Source organism: Arvicanthis niloticus, chromosome 1 (genome assembly GCF_011762505.2).
Source record: "Arvicanthis niloticus isolate mArvNil1 chromosome 1, mArvNil1.pat.X, whole genome shotgun sequence".
In the NCBI taxonomy this organism is placed as follows: Eukaryota; Metazoa; Chordata; class Mammalia; order Rodentia; family Muridae; genus Arvicanthis; species Arvicanthis niloticus.
Window position 1 is genome coordinate 65,001,306 of NC_047658.1, and position 16,604 is coordinate 65,017,909.

Below are 16,604 nucleotides of genomic sequence, written 5' to 3' on the forward strand. Positions count from 1 at the left end.
GGCTCTTCTGCATCTCTTCTTCATTTTCTAGAAGACATAGAATATCTGGAGATCTATACTCCTGTATCCTATCTGGTCTTCCTAGAAACTAGCCCCAATTATGACACAGTCTAGACATGATCACTCCCTAAGGGTCATTAGCACAAATCCAGTATTGAGAACTTAAAAAAGAGAAGGCAGTCCTATACCTCAGGATATTCCATGGATCTTAAAAGACTGTACCATAAAAAGTCAGTGGCAAGAACAAAATGCAATTCTTAGGATAAAACAAAGTGCACCATTATTATAATTTTGTGAATTAATGTCACCATAACTGCAGGATTCCCTCTTCAGGAATGTGTGCTCCAACAGACAAACTCTGGAGGTGATTACTAGGTGGTAGAGGCAATTGTGGACAACGAAATTATTCTAGCTTTTTTTTAAGCACAAGTTAGGTACTTTGTTTTTCTTATTGCAATCTTTATGAAGAAGTCTGGGAGCCTACAAGCTCATGTGCCCTTGTCACAGCCACCCCAACTGTAAAGGCCACAGTAACTTTCATCTTTAGGAAAAAAAAAAAAGCTAAATTTCTGGTACATCTTCAGAATGACAGAAGGAATATTTTTTTCATAAACCCCTATCAGTAAGCACAGGAGATTCTAAGGAAGACACTGAATAAATCATATGCTTTGAATAAGGAGCACTCCCAGGTTCCTTTATGTTTTCCCCAATTCCCATTAGAGAACTTTTTCACTGGTCAAGCCAGGGTGGGCATCTACCCTCAAATCAATTGTCTATAGCTAGAAATGCAGAGGTAAATTCTTAGTAATTTGCCATCTAAATACTAAGGTCCAATCATGGACAAGAAGCATTGAAGCCAAGAAAATACTCCATATAGTCATTGGCACAACATTATTGATATTAAATGAAAACTGGGTGAAGCAAATGTTATGAGAATATATGAATATGATTTATAAGAACAGTAACAACAACAAATTAAAATCACACATGCTTTGTAAATACCATGTGTGAGAGAAGAGGACAGGGTGAATTTTCACATGAGAGTATCAATGATTGTAAAGTAATAGACTACAGAAGAATTGCTGATTATTCGTAAACCCAGACTATGATTGACTCAATCCATGTTGGTATTATTTCATACTCACAGGTGGCTTCCATTTCTCAGAAATTAATGGTGACATAAAGTACTTTTATAGACCATGAGCTTCCAAAGATAGCTTTCATGATACTTTCACAATTGGACACCCCGCCTTGGCCCCGTTGAGCTTATTAGAGCTCATTCAGACATCTGAAAATCTCTTGACAATTTTGCTTCATACCAAATGGAGCCAGTGCTTTCAAATGGATCTCATTAGGGTTCTTATAAAGCCACCACATGTTAGAAAGAGTTTCCATCCCAGACGGGTTCCCGCATTCGAACTTATCAAGCCTCTATACAGTACTATTCCTGATTAGCAATTTGTTCTCCTAAGAGCTTTAAAGACACACCTTCTATCTCTGCAATTTCATCCCTTTCGCATTTTTCCTTTATCGGCACATTCAAATGTATTTTACTCTTATCTTGGATCTGTCACTCAGCATATGTCAACTTCAAGAGTGCTGGACTGTAGCTATGACTGTCAGTAATGTTTCAGGAGAAAAAAAAAAGAAAAGAAAGAAAGAAAAAGAAGGATGTCAGAATGCATACATCACATATCAACAAGCTCCCTGCCTTGATAAATAGCATTCTCATATGTTCTACTAAATTATTTCCATCAGACAACCAAATGCCAGTTTATGCTTTTGTCTGGAGGAAAGCAAAGAAACCTTTTTTGACTATATGTTATCAAATACTATGTTCAATCTAACCATATTATCATTTCCCTTTCATGCTCTAAAGCTTTTATTTAAGGCTCTTTTCTTTTTGATCTCCTCCTCCCTAAAGCTCACATCTTCTGCACCACCTGTGTTCTGCCAAAGCTTCCTTACTAACTCTGCTTTTTCTGTGGCTTTCCCACCATCCCCCGCCCTCACGCTTTCACTCTGGAAAACCTTGATCACTGTCCTTGCTGTGTATTTTTGAAGCTTCTGATCATGTCTCTGGTCCCAAAAGTCAGATTTACTTTTCCAGTGGCAGAACTGCAATTAATTTATCAACAGCACCAGAGTCTGTCTCACAGAGTAGTCTACTGGTCCTTATCTGCTGAAAACTCAACTAGATAGGTAGATAGGCTGGCGCATGGGTGATACACAAATGTGTCTCAGCAGTGCTTTACAATAAGAGGACTGTCTAAGAAACATGACAATAGGTGATGGTGATGTCGTCACTTGTAAATGAGTCTTGATGGTACTGCCTTATAATCTATGCACTTGAGTGACATACCATTATACTGAATACTTTGGCCAGCTGTAACATAGTGGAAAGACTTTTTGAATCCAAAAATATCAAAACACATGAAGAATACAGTAAAAATACAGTGCAGAGAATAGAAAATGCTGTTCTTTTGCAGGGTAATTTTCTCTGTTGGAACTCATACGGCTAGAGGTCACTCTGAACAAGTTGATGAGTGATAATGGCATGTATAGGCCAAGGACGATACTCTCCTCCACTCCTGGGCATGGATAGATGCTACACACTCAGGAGAAATTAAACTTGCAATAATAATGCTAATAATCCTAAATTTGGGTTAGTGGAAATTTTTACTTTATAAAATTTTTACTTTTAAAAGTTTCTGACCTTTTTATAATAATCAGAGACATGAAAGCTTAAATTAACTGGAGCAAAAAAGAAAGAAATCAGAAAATTTGCAATGCTGTTTATATTTTTAGTAGGAAAGGAATTTAACTTTTTCTCATATACAATAATATCAGCTGTTCTAAAACTTCAAACAAGGTGACAGAAAATAGCATTTTTCTCAGACACTATTTTTAAAGGAAAGTTTGAGCCATATTGAATAACATCATACTTGATCCATTAATTGATAGTTTTGCTACAACTTACTATGGCAGTTTTAAAGTCAGAAAGATCTCTGTAGAAGTTCTGACTATCCTACTAACTACCTGTGTCACTAAGCCTGGGTTTTATATGAGGATTAAATGATTAAATGATCAACTGATTATTGTAGGCCAGGTATATTGCTTGGAATATATTAGCTCACTGGTCTTCTCAGACTCAGGATAAGACATTTGTCTGTATTACAGATAAAGAAGTTAAAGCAATGTGGTAAAAGATTTGCATACAGCCACAAAGCTACTAAGCTGGTTTCCTATGGAACTAATGGAAAGCACCCAGAAGTTGGTGGCTTACAGCAACAGAATATATTATCTCACAATCAAATATCAAAAGTCCTAATTTTCATTAGACCTAAGTTCAGATACTGCAAGGGACAATGCATTTTCTTACCTGCTGAAGCTTCTAGAAGCTGTATACATGCCTTACCTAAAGGTCCTTGGATCTCACTCCAATCTCTATCACATCTCTTAGTTTCTCTTTCCTGTCAAATCCTCATTGCCTTTCTATCATGTCTGTATTAGGGCCATACCGGAAGTACAGAATAACTTCCCAACTTAACATCCTTGATCACATTCTTAGTCTGTTTTCAGTTGCTATTGCAGTTTACCTGAGGTTAGACACATTATAAAGAAAAGATCGTGGTTAAGATCATAGTTGTGAATACCCAAGAACACAGAATCACCATCTACTCACCTGTCCGGGAGCTTTGACCTACATCACAGTAGAGTATATTGCATCATGATAGGAACAGGCCCTAGAAGGACTTGAGGTCAGGTTTGCCATCATAAGTGCATTCTGTCTTGAAACTAACCAGTCCTTTGAAGACCATGCTAATCTCGTACAAAGATGAACCCGCAGGACCTAACATTTTCCTGAGCACTGACAACTTACCAATCTACCACCTCAATACTGCCATGCCAGCAGCCATGCTTGAAGTATGTGAAACTTTGGTTAATACACTTAACCCATATAAAGCATGCATCACCTGTAAAGTATGCTTTGCATGTAATAGAACCATGTACAGATTATGGATACATTGGAAGGCACAATCAACTGCAATAGCTATTATGTGCTTGATTTAAGATTTTATTCTAGGCATCCTGGGGCTGAGATCAACAGCCTGCCTTGTTCCTTATTAGACAACAAGGACAAAGATATGTAACAAGAATGTAATGATTCAATAGGTAAGCCAATAGACTTACCTATTCCTAGTCACTCTCAAAAACCACACTTCTAAGTTTTGAAATAAATTTTTACCTGCTTATGATTTTTCAAATATGTAATAAATCTTAATAGATAAACCCTAAGAGATATATTTAAGCTACAGCAAATAAACTATAGGCACCAACCAGAAGACATTCAGTCTTTCTTTATGCTGTATCTTAGTTACTTATATGCTTGAGTTGCACCCTCCCATCACCAGACAGTAATCACACTAGCTGGCTGCCAACAGTCTTCCTGCTTGAGTTGGTCCAAAGACACTTTCAGATATTACTCAAGCGGATGCTCCAGTGGCGCAATCGGTTAGCACGCGGTACTTATAGAACAGATATTACTCAAAAACTTAACTGGGCCAACATTCCCAAGGCAGAGACAGTAGAATCACAACAAAAGGCCAGTCTAGCTTATAGGCCCTTACAAAAAAAAAAAAAAAAAAAAAAAAAAAAAAAAAAAAAAAAAAAGAAAGTTGAGCAAACATCAATCAAATTCTTAATGCAAACCTCTGTGTTGTCCAAACACATATGTCTTAAAAGGGATTGATTCATGTCTTCAAACTCTGACTAGTAAGTATGGTTGTGGGCAAGCCTTGACTTTAGACAGACTTTATGCATACAAGAAAACCAAACCACCCAAGAAGACCAGCCATAGTATAGACTAGCACAAGAACCTGTCCTTGGGGGAATTTATGGATTTTGTCCCTCCAGTTTGAGTCCATAACCAGAAACAGAAGGATGATCCAAGGAAATCTGCTTATAAATAGGAGATTGCTTAGGACCACAGATCAGGAAATCAAAGGAGACTCTGGTGACAACAGAGACAGCTGTGAATGAAACGAAGGGCCATGCATGCATGAATCAGATGCAACAGCCATTTAATATACAGCAACCACCCTTGTGTCATTGCAGAAATGCAGTCATGGAGTAAATTTTGATTGTATAATTAAAATATGGAGTATCTTCTATCATTGATGAAAATTTTAATAAAAATTTAATAAAATTGCTAGCATATATGAAACCAGTATATAATAAATTACATTTTTGAATAAATATATTAAGAAAATGATAATATATGACATTTACTTAGTGTATACTCTTGGTGTTTGGAAATATATAAAAATAGAGTCATACCTAATAGAAAATAGAGAGTTAAAACAGATGGAAAGAAAGGTTGTGTATTAAAAAATATTAAAAACAAAGTTGAAAATAAAACTGAGAGTGCTTTATGTGAAAAGCAAAAACATCCATAACCACAGAAACTCTAGACCCATTTTGACCTGAGAAATAACGAAAAGAGAAGAATGCTTATTTAAAGTCCTTTACTAGATTAAATAATACATTTTTAAAAATGGATGAGATGATTTCCTGAGAACATATTCTATGGAACCAGGATATTCAGAGGCATAGAGCTATTCTTACCACTTGAGAAAGCTGGGAAAGGTATCAGTGTTCTACTACCATCAAGGTGCCAGAGCTAGGCTGCACTGCCTATGGTGCTGGCTCTTCTACCCCTGACTTCAAGGATATAAGCAATCTAAGTAAGTGGAAAATCAGCCACGGTGAGAGGCAGTTTTGATGGACTGGAGTTGTGAAACAATACAGATCAGAGTCGCCCATCCCTCCTAACCTAGCCGGTTATTGGCTTTTTGCCAATCCATCACTGATTGGTGCTTGAACATTTCCCCAGATAGATGAGTTGACTCACTTTTTTAAAGAGCAGCCATCTCAATAACTTAGAAAATATTCCAGGGGTAGGGTTGAAAACACACACAGGGCTCTTCCCAAATGCTAGACTTACAACAGGTCAAGTGCAGCAATCTGTAGACAATATACCTATTGTGAATCAATATAGAAGAAAAAACAGAAGAAAAAAGGTGCAAAGGTAACTCTGTGGGTCAGAGTAATATGCAGATGAACAAAGCCAAATGAAAGCTAAGGTGCTTCTTAGAAATTCAATTAATTCCATAGATAATATTAAAAGGCTGACTGAGAAACAATGAGCTCCATCCCCAGGTTATTCGGGTAGAAAGATAACCAATTCTACAAAAATACTGAGGGGAAAAGAGAAGCAAAACCAAGAAAAGTGTACACTGTGTGTGTTACACTGTGGAGAAACAAATGCTGAATGCTGTTTATTGGAATTTAGTTAGTAGCTGATTGACAGTGATTAGCTGCCCATGCATATAAACACACGGATTATAGATACAAATAATAAGCATAAAACTCCCCTTTGGTTTCCTTTCCATCAATGTGTACTCCATGATGTACAAAACACCCTTTACCCTAAGCTCCCAGCACATGTGTTTATGCAAAAAGAAGAAAAAGACAAATAGAAAGAAAATCACACACACACACAGACACACACACACACGGAAAAGAGGGCAGCAGAAGATGAACTAAATGAGCAATAAATTGGAAAAGGGTAGAAAATGGAGGTAGAGAAGGAAAGATCAGGAAGAAGGAAAGAAAGAAAAGAAAGGAAGTAAATCAAAATAAAGCGCGCACGCACGCACGCGCACGCACACACACACACACACATTCATGCTTTCTTTTTTCCTTTCCTTGTTAAACAAAAGCAGCAACAACAAAAGGAAAATAAACCTCTGAAATGAGCAGAGTCAGCTTTGAGCCCATGGACAGCAACATCTCTCTCCCATTCACAGAGGTCTACTTGCCTCGGACTGGCTAAAGCAGTAGGCATCGCCATAAGCAGAGTAAGAGATACATAGCCTTATACCAAATACTGTTTCGACATGAAGGTGGATTAAATTACTAAGGACTGAAAACGGTGACAGTAAGGGTGGAAGGGGGATACTTGGCTATACGTGCGTGCAAATACCATGACAGGTCCTAGCAACATAGTAAACCACTGTGCACTGGGAAAATGGATACTGAATACTCCTGACACAGATATAAATTTAGATGACATATGCAAATCTGTAAACTTCATCCCCATAACTGCAAACAGATATAGAACAAAACCCTAAAACCTCTGATTTGGCCCAAATATCACCATAAAAGGCTCAGATAACTGAAGGCTAGAAGTCAGATCTCCTACCCCTTTGTGATAGGGGCTTGTTGGCTGTGGATTAGCCCAGTCATAGCTAAGCCCATCAAAGCCACCAGCATTGTGCATGCTCAGCTGAGTAGCAGGTAGGACACAGTAACTCATTTCTGAATTCAGAGAACAATAGTCCTGAAGGAGACAAAGTAAGGAACAGGGCAAGACTTTTGAAAATGACTTCATATCTTTGAACTGGAACACCCTGTTCTAGACCTAAGAGCCAAAGTCAATCCATCCTCCACCAAGACTCACACTGAAGGAGGAAGGCAGAAAGAGCAGGGAATGTGTTCTATGGCTTTTTTTTTTTTTTTTTTTACATTTTGTATTACAGTACTCAAGAAATATTAGTTGTTTTGCATTGGTTATATACTAAGAACACCAGAAGTTGTTATTCTTCTGGGGCAGGAGGCGGGCTAGGAGGAAAAAGTAGCAGCAACCATAGTTACTAGTATTTCTGTGGAGCAGGAGCCTTGGTGATGGCAACAGGTCAAATCACAGTTACGATTCTCAGAAACAATTATTTCACACCTGCTCTGAGTAATAATCTGAGGCACGATGTTGAAGAAAATACAGTGAAAGTTACTATGTGTGTATGGCAAAAAAAAAAAAAAAAAAAAAAAAACAACCAACTTAGAAAGACGTGCTTCCTGGGAAGATTGTAAACAGTATCTTCTAAGAGGAAAGAATTCTAGGGGACATGTGGAAGAAAATAGAAAGCAGCAGGAAAGACAGACACCTGGCCTACAGGTTGTGAATACTCAGCCCAGTGCTGTCTGTGGGATGAACTGTGCTCTCCTAAGATTTATAAATTGACCAGTAAGTTCCAGTAAGGCAGAGTGTGACTACCTTTGAAGAGAAGATTAGCTGAGGCTTTTAAAGAAAGTCCTAGTCAAGTCTGTCTATTATTATCACGGTACAAAGATGAGGTCAGAACAAAAAAAATATTGGGGGATAAACACACACACACACAGTGAAAAAGATAAAGACAGAGAGAGGAGGGATGGTGTGAGACAGCAAGACAGATGTAAAAGCAGCACAGGATAGCAAAAACTATGGGCAGTCATGGAAATAGACAGAAATAAAAACCATATCAATTGAGCTGGGGCATCTAGCCTTCAAATTAGGGAAAATACTCTTGAAACCATGCAGTGAGTGGTGTTATAAATATTTTTAGTATTTTATATTTTAAAATATTTTGAGTTTTTAAAAAAATGTTGCATAATGACAGGGGTAGAGAAGACAAACAGAAGGAAACAAGGAAAACACTGAGAGCAGGACTTGGGAAATGGTTCAGTCATTAAGTATTCATTGCAAAAGCATGAAGAACTGAGTTCAGATCCCAGCATTGCAGCTAAACTTGAAACGGTGGCTGGAGTATGGGACCCCAGAGTTGGGAAGGAAGAGACAGGAATACCCCTGGGCTTAAGGGCCAGCCAGTCTAGCCAAATTGGTGAGCTAAAATGTCACTGTTCAAAAACTAAGGCAGAGAGTGATGGAGGGAGACACCTGACCTTAACTCTTGGCTTCCACCAGCCCATGCACATACATGCACGTGGACTTGTAGACACTTGTCCATCCACACAAACATGCCACAAACGTGTATACACATGCATGCAAAAGATAGGGAGAAACCTGGTATTTCTTTGGTTTATCAGGGGAATAAAAAAATACAAACAACTTCTCATCTACTTTTCTCACTTCATGTGCTGATAATTCAGTGTGTGGTTATAGGCTAGTGTTACATCTTTGTAGTCTGTGCTTAATTCTTAGGTTTAAATTAAAACAATTTTTCATTCCTGTCTTCTTACTTAAAGGGATATTTCGCTTGGCAGCGATTAGAAGCCAGGACCTACCTTATTGCTACACATGTATTTGAGTCTCTCTGCTTTTTAATTCAAATCCTTCCTCAAAGTCTCACACCAAAGCCATTTCTTGATACATGGGTAATCCTCAGGATTAGTATGCTGATGGCTTCATAATACCTGCATGATTTAGCAATTTCCCCATTTACCTTCACATCCCTCTCTGCTCTGTTTTCTAAGGGGAAAAATTGAGATTTTAATACCAGTGAGTTGGCTTTAAAAACAAAATATTTCTGCCTGGCAAATTAAAAAAGAAATTTAAAAATCATTAGAGCATTAACATACTGGATACTAATTTTCTTAACACCTAGGGGCAAATCAGCAGACATAACAATGCCGAGATGATTATGGTTGAATAATAGTGTGTGCTAAGTGTGAGGTGTCATCCAAGCTATGCCTTCAAGGGTTCGTTTATGCCCAGACCAGTGCTAGAGAGGAGTCTGCAACGGGAATGGATCACATGGCTTCCTGAGAGGAAAGACAGAAAGAGCAGCAACAAGAACTAATGAGGAGCTCGTCAATATAAAGTTGCAAGGAGGACTTTGCCTGCAAGAATGTGACTCATCCTTTAAGGCCCAGCAACAGGGAGATCCCTGCTGTACAGTCCCTGAGATGTGATCTTCCAGAGCCCACTGGATGCTTGCTGTGTTTTCCTTCATTTGCTGGATTTTTAGCTAAGTCCAAATGGCAGATACTCTAGAAGGACTTGATTTTCATATGCAAGAAAATAGTCATGAAAGAAGAAAATGACCTCCAGGAACGTGATATTATTTTTAGTCATCTGTACAGATTACTATTCTGAAAAGAAATCATCTTTATCTCCTGGCTTTGGCCTACCCTGTTTTCCATCAAAACAAAAACAAAAACAAAAAACAAAAAGCAAAAAACAAAAAACAAAAAAACCTAAAAAACAAAATAAAACAACAACAACAAAAGAAAAAAAAAACAAAAAACAAAAAAAAAAAAACATGGTTTTCCCTGGTCCCCACTGTCCTTTCAAAGTTTCTCTACTATTGTTGTCAATGTGATCAATGGAGGTTGAGACCTTTCTGGTTCCAATAATTTTGGGTTTTTTGCTATTTTATTTAGTTTTGTCTCATTTTCAGAAACACTTTTTGTCTTGTGACATTCTTGATACATTCAGATCCTACACCACAGCAATGGGTAGTTTGGGAATGGAGACTCCATTATCACCATCACAAGGCACAGAAATGAGACCCTTGCCTTGGTGCTGAGAAAGGTTCTCTCACTGAGCACAGTGAGCCACCTTGGTTCTCTTACCACACTCCCACATGTGGCCTATAACTGACAGGAATCCGACGAAGTAAGGATGGAGTGCTGCCTTCAACTCATCTTCCCAGAGTCTCTCTTACATACCTGCATGTGACCTGGGAATGGAGAGAGAGAAATAACACAAGTTATCTCTGGATAAGCCCTTAAATGGAACTTCAACAATATATTTTTAATTTCAAACTGAAAATATGTAATGGGACAGACAGACCAACAGGGAGAGAGAAAGGGGCAAATTGTTTCAGAGGACTGAGGAAAATGTATGCTGAGTTATGAAAATCTCCGTGGGAAACCAAAATCGTTGAAACACAATCCTGAAGTTAGAGATTCTGTAGAGCAGGATTCTCAACCTATGGGTTGCAACAACACCTTTGGTAGTTAAACAACCTTGTCATAGGACCTGCTTATCAGATATCCTGTTTCAGATATTTACATTACTGTTCACAACAGTAGTAAAATTAGAGTTATAAAATATCAATGAAATAATTTTGTGGTTCTGGTCACCACAACATGAAGAATCATAGTAAAGGGTCACAGCCTTAGGATGGTTGAGAAGCAATGACCTACAGTTAGGTAAATAAGAGTGAATGACCCATTGATTTTGATAAAAGGCTTAGGAACAAAGTCATTCCTATAAAAGAATGTAAGGAACCAAAGGTCATACTAGTAAATACATTTTTAAATTAAAGTTAGTCAACATTTGAAGCATATAAGTTTATTTCTTTTTTTCCAGTAGCCCTTGAAAAGAAATATTAGTATTAACATGACTTATAAAATGAAAAAATCATCACCTGGCTATTTATGTGTCAAAATCAGACTGTTTACCCTTCAAAATCACATATAATGCAATAGCACCTAAATGCTAGGGGTTCTCAAAGTCAGACTCTTTCACATGTCTGGGAGGAGTCCCAAAGAAAGAACAAGCTCACTTAGAAGGGGTGATGAACAGAGAGGTACAGGCAGATTCTAAGCAGAGAAGTGAGCATGATCAAAGCTGGCATGAATAGTGCAAAGCTTAAACATCAGGACAGCAATTATAAAAATAAGTATGATGTGGCAAGGCAAAAAGGGAAGGCTAGAGATAGATAGATAGATAGATGGATGGATGGATGGATAGATAGATATGGTCCACCTCAAGGTCTGTATATCAAGTCACAGGATTCAGCTTCAATTCTGAAATTCCTAACTTAACAGATTTGACCTTATTGGTGTTTGCCTCTCCTTAAGGTGACACCAGCTAAAGTGTGCAAATGGCTAGAAGGGAGGTGAGACCTGCAGTTGTTCATAATTAGGAAGTTCTTACAAAAGTCCACAGAAGAGGTACTCAAGGTCAGTGGACTGGAGATGAGGAAATCCAATTTAACAGGCATTTGAGAAGTGAAACGGTCAGGACTTAGTAAATGCTTACACGAGTAGAGTGGAAGAAGGGATTAAGTTGATGAAAACTCATGATGTTAAGGCATCTAGCCATGAATACAAGTAAGATGGAAGAGTCACTTATCCATGCGAGGAAATTCCAATGATAATGGTAATAATCATCGCCCCTTAATGAGTCTCAGTGCCTCTGGTCCTTCTCTGCTTCAGTTCATTCTTCATAAAGTCTAATTTAGCAGATTATTTTTAGTGATGCTTGTTACTGAAACAATCAAAGTCTACTATTTGCCTTTAAACTTTGTGGGAAAGTGGGAAAATGGGGGGAAAACATTAAAGAAACTATCTAATTTCAAACAGGAGCTATAAGCTTCTTATTTCAAGATATGCTTTGCTTGGACTAGAAGCATCTTAGTAAACTCAATACAAGTTTCTAGCTATTGGAACTTTACAATGTGCTGAGAATGATATTGTTGTGTTTTACTTTTTATTTACTCACAATACCCCTGTTAGCAATCAGGTCTGTTACATAATTAATCCTCATTTGCCAGGAAACTAAAAATGGGAAAATATCCAGTAACTGATTAAGGACACATAGCTAAAAAGTGACATTTCTCAAATTTGCACAGGCTATCTGGGCTCCATCCTTCTTTTTCTGTGTCTTAACAACATGCCTGTTTTTGTGTGACTAAAAACCTCACACTTGGGCACGTTGCTCTTTTTGTGTCTGTTATCAAACATTAAACAAAACCAAGTTAAAGAGGAAGGGTTGCTTTCTAGCTTGTGGTTTTAATGTGTGCAGCCCATATTCCTTGACTCAGTACAGTACATCCAGTCTTGGTGACAGTGTAGATGGAGGGGAAGCATTACTGTACAGTAGGCAGGAAGAAGAAAGGGGTGTAGAAAGGAGCAGGATGCTACCCCACTGGCATGCCCTCTGACCAGCTTCCTCCAATGGGACCCCATCTCCTATTTTTCACCAACTCTCAGTGATGTAATCATATTGTTAATCCACCAAAAGAGTAATTCATTTATTCATTCAGGTTTCTAGTGATATAATCACTTCTGACAGAGTCATCTTTATAGATTGCCTAGGTTTTTCTCATATCAATCAAGTTGACAATATTAACCTTGAGAATATTATATACATTCAAATAATATATAATATTATTTTAAATAATATATAAAACAGTCTTATTTTACATTAAAATATAAGTAGTGGTTTTGATAGCATAAGCAGAAGTTTATTTAGCATAAAAAATCAAGTACACCACAGAAAGATTTGACTGGATTAACCTGAAGAGAGAAGTAGCAGTTCGTTAAGTACCACATTATAGATTTTTAAGAAAAAGTAAAAACTTCATTTGTATTACAATGAAATGGATTTTATTATGATATTTTTATATGTATATGCCATTACATGTTATTTTTATCCATCATTTTTTCCCACTGAACTCTTCATCCACCTAATCCTTTCTTCCTTTTTGTCTTCCTACATTCAAATAGTTCTTCCTCCTGCTTTCATGTCATATGAGTAATAAGTACCATTATTACTCTCTTTCCTCCTTCCATTTCTCTAAAAATCTTCTCCCCTTTCATGGCCTCTTTCTACCTTCAATACCACACACACACACACATACACACACACACATTTAAAACTGTATTCTGCTTCTACATATGAGAGAAGATGTTTTTGTCTTTCTGGATCTGGCTTATTTTGACTAAAATAATAATTTTCTATTTTATTTTTCTGCAGATAGTTATGATGTTTTCTTCAATTCTAAAGATAGCAAAAAGAAATTGTATTTTTTTCTTTATTAATTCATCTGTTAATAGAGATCTGAGTTTTCATTTCTTACCTATTTTGAACATTATAGAAATAAACATGCATGTGCATATATTCATGAATAGTGTTTCTATAAAATTATGTATGTCATTATACAACACCATAACTTTTATGCACTTACCTCTGGAGAACACTCAAGAAGTATAGTTTTGTTTCCTGGATACTCTGCCACCTATAAAGTTTAGTTTAGTGGCCATTATTTCTATATCCTAAAACCTGTAAAGTGCTCAAGGTAAAGGATTCATTTTCTCTTTCTATATCTTTTATATGACTATTTAAAAATTTGATTGAGGTAGCCAGAAATATGAAAGTAAGCTAAATATGTTTCATTCTGCTTATTCAGATGGTTTTAGGCAAATTACCAAAGATCTTCAAGTTTTCATTTCTTTACATATGAAAGAGAAATGATAGTATTGTTCACTATTCACAGAGCTCCAGGAAAGGTACAAAGGCATAATACATATGAGTCTATTCTAGCAATATCTGCATATAATTAGTGTAAATTTATATTGCTGTGTATTTTGGATCAATGTAAAAAAGAAAAATTTAGTGTTGACCTAATAGTTTCTTAATGAGTTTACTCCAATAAATATCAATTATATAAGTTAGGGAACTTTAAAGATGGCTTAGCAGATAAATCATTGGACCTGAGTTCAGTTCCCACAAACCACATGATATATTCTCTCTGTAACTATCATTTCAGAATATCTTTCTTAGTCACTGTTCTATAGTTAGGAAAAGACAGCATGACCAAGGCAACTCTTATACATGAAACCATTTAATTTAGGGCTCACTTACTGTTTCAGAGGCTTAGTACATTATTATGATAGCCAGGACCATGGTAGGCATAGTGCTGAAGGAATAATTGAGAAATACACCCTGATCCTCAGGTAGAGAAAGAGAGAGCCTTAGCCTGGCATTGATTTTTGAAATCTCAAATTCCACCATCAGTGACACAATTCATACCTACTAATCCTTCTAATCTGTTCAAATGATGCCACTACCTAGTAAAAAGTTATTCATATATATGAGCCTATGGGGTTCATTCTTATTCAAACTACTGCATGATTCAACACACTCTTTGGCCTCAATAAACATTGCACATAGTGCTGTACATATATGCATGCAGATACACAAACACATAACAAAAATAAATATGTTAAAGGAATGAAACACACAGTATGAGTGATTGAATGTCAAACATTCAGTGAAGAAGGTAGAAGAGAGAACTTATAGGTATCTAATATGGACGTGTAGCCAATGATGGTCCTATAATGGGCCCTAGACAATGATTAGATTGGGCAAAGAAGAAAATAATGTATTCAGTGTGGGTTTTATTGAGTTTGCAGTGCTAGAAGAAGAAACAGAGTAGCATGTGGATATTTGAATTGAAAACTCACTCCAGAAAATTTGTAATATTTTTGTCAATGAAAATGTGTTATTGTGAGGAAGACCACACAGAGGGGGAAAATGTACTCAGCAATGAGTAAAAGGTAAATACATGTCTGGGTATGTAGCTCAGTTGGTAGAGTTCTAGCTTATCATGCAGAAAGCCCTGGGTTCAATCTTTAGCAACGTTATAAGAGTTATTATGGTTCTCATGCTCCTAATTCTAGCACTGAGTCCAGAAGTTCACAGGTTTACTACTATCATCAACTACACAGTGAATTCACTTCTAGAAGTGATATACCTCTATAGGGTTTGTAAATCATAGAGCCCAAGGAGCCTTCCAAACCATATTATCTTCTGCAATCCATCTTTATTGCTTGCCAGACATAGTTGATATGATCCTATTCCTGAAAATACAACATATTTTGAATATAAGATACAAAAAAAATCAAGTTGAAACAAAGTTAGAGGACCCCTCTCTGTTGGCTGGCTTTTTTACTGCTGGACAGCGCTGTGCTTTTCTTTAAAAGAAAAGGAGAGAATACATATAAACAAGCTGAGGAGGAAGTGATAAAAAGCAATGGTGGCCAGGGAAGAGTAGAGAAAGAGTAATTCATATAGGATGGGGTCAATAAGACCTGGAAATTTTGACTCCATGTTTGCTTAAACACTGCTGTTAGTCATTCAGAATGAGAGTAAATACTGAACATCTAATTTCAGGCAGGGAAGGTTAAACTGGTTAAAGTTTAAAGATATATATATATATATATATATATATATATATATATATATATATATATATATTTGTGTTCTGGTTACTCTCCTCCTCATTCTCTCTAATCTTCCTCCCACTCCTGCTAGCCTCCATGTCTAACACCCTACATCCCTTTTTTATATTCATGGATTTTTGTTTTGTTTTATATCCTACTGATTTTAACTAAGGCCATCTGTGTGGCCATGTGTTTGGAACTATGCAACAGAGCCTGGTGGGCTCACCAGTAAGTACACAACTGGTTACTATGCCTCTTCCTCTCCCATAATCTGTTAATTGCCAATAGTTCAGCAGTAAGTGGTAAGACAACATGATATGCTCTTCTCCACCCATAGCTGAATTCTGGCTGAGCTCCTCTTGTGTAGGTCCAATGCCAATAATCTCAGCGGCTGTGGGTTCACAAGAGCTGTGGCCATGCTGTGCTTAGAAGAGGCCATTTCATAGCCTTCAGGGCTTCTGCTTTCTGCTTCCAGGTTATGCCTTTTGTCCCCCTATTTCATAATGATCCCTGAGCATTAAAGGAGGTAAAATTTAATGACTTATAGATGGCTGATCCCTAAAATTATGACTTACTAACAACTTCTTGTACAACCATGGGTCTCTGCATTCGTCTGCAAAGAAAGGCTTCTCTATGCCTGGACGCATCCTTTGTCTGTGGATATAAACTTAGATATTTAGAATGCAGTTTGATACTATGTCAGTTGAGACACACAACAGTAGTAGGTACCCTCCAGTCCTAAGACCTCTTCTAAGGGGTATTTGACTGGTTTTACAGTACCAGGTATAGATTACTTTTTGTGA

General features: G+C 37.1%; 1 protein-coding gene across 1 annotated transcript in view; it reads left to right on the forward strand.

Annotated features, from left to right (window-relative positions):
* Tenm4 (teneurin transmembrane protein 4) overlaps window positions 1–16,604 on the forward strand; it is a 1,520,543-nt gene that overhangs the window by 98,250 nt on the left and 1,405,689 nt on the right. The gene's annotated exons all lie outside the window — the stretch shown is intronic.